The sequence below is a fragment of the Sipha flava genome, unplaced genomic scaffold (assembly GCF_003268045.1).
Source record: "Sipha flava isolate LNK unplaced genomic scaffold, YSA_version1 103_pilon_pilon, whole genome shotgun sequence".
Taxonomy (NCBI): Eukaryota; Metazoa; Arthropoda; class Insecta; order Hemiptera; family Aphididae; genus Sipha; species Sipha flava.
Window position 1 is genome coordinate 1,369,492 of NW_020271717.1, and position 627 is coordinate 1,370,118.

The following is a 627-nucleotide window of genomic DNA, read 5'->3' on the forward strand; positions in this document are numbered from 1 at the left end:
TTAATACATTTCTTTACCAAGCAAAAACAAAAATCAGTCAATAATTTTTTATTTTGTCATATTAATTGTTTGAACAATGAACATATTATCATTAGGTATGAAGTTAAATTATTTTAAGCTTTATTTTAAGTATTTTGTAATCAACATACTTTTTCTAGACAACATTTTAAAATACAAATAAATTTGTAATTTTCATGCTTAATTTAATATTAAACAATTCTGTCTGAAAAGTAAGTTAAAATTTCACTTTGACACTATTTGCATGGTTGTGATGATGTATAACTGTACATACATATTATGACGTCATTATAAAAAAAAAACAACAAAGGAGACTAACACAGGTGATTCTAATGTTTAAAAGGTTATTAATGTCGATAAGGTTTCAATATAAATTCAATAAAAACATGTTTTTCGTTAATGTAAAAAATTGAGTTTTTTTTAAAATCATAATAATAAATTTAAACCGTGTAAGCAGTTTTTATCATTTTTTTTTTTTTTTGTAAATTTGGAAGGCATTATAATAGTATGTACTTATGCAAGTAGTCGAGAGTCGATATAGTGGTGGCGCGTTTTTCCTCTTTTTCGACTGTTAGGGGCGCCAAGTAAACTTGGTTGCTACTGGATGGT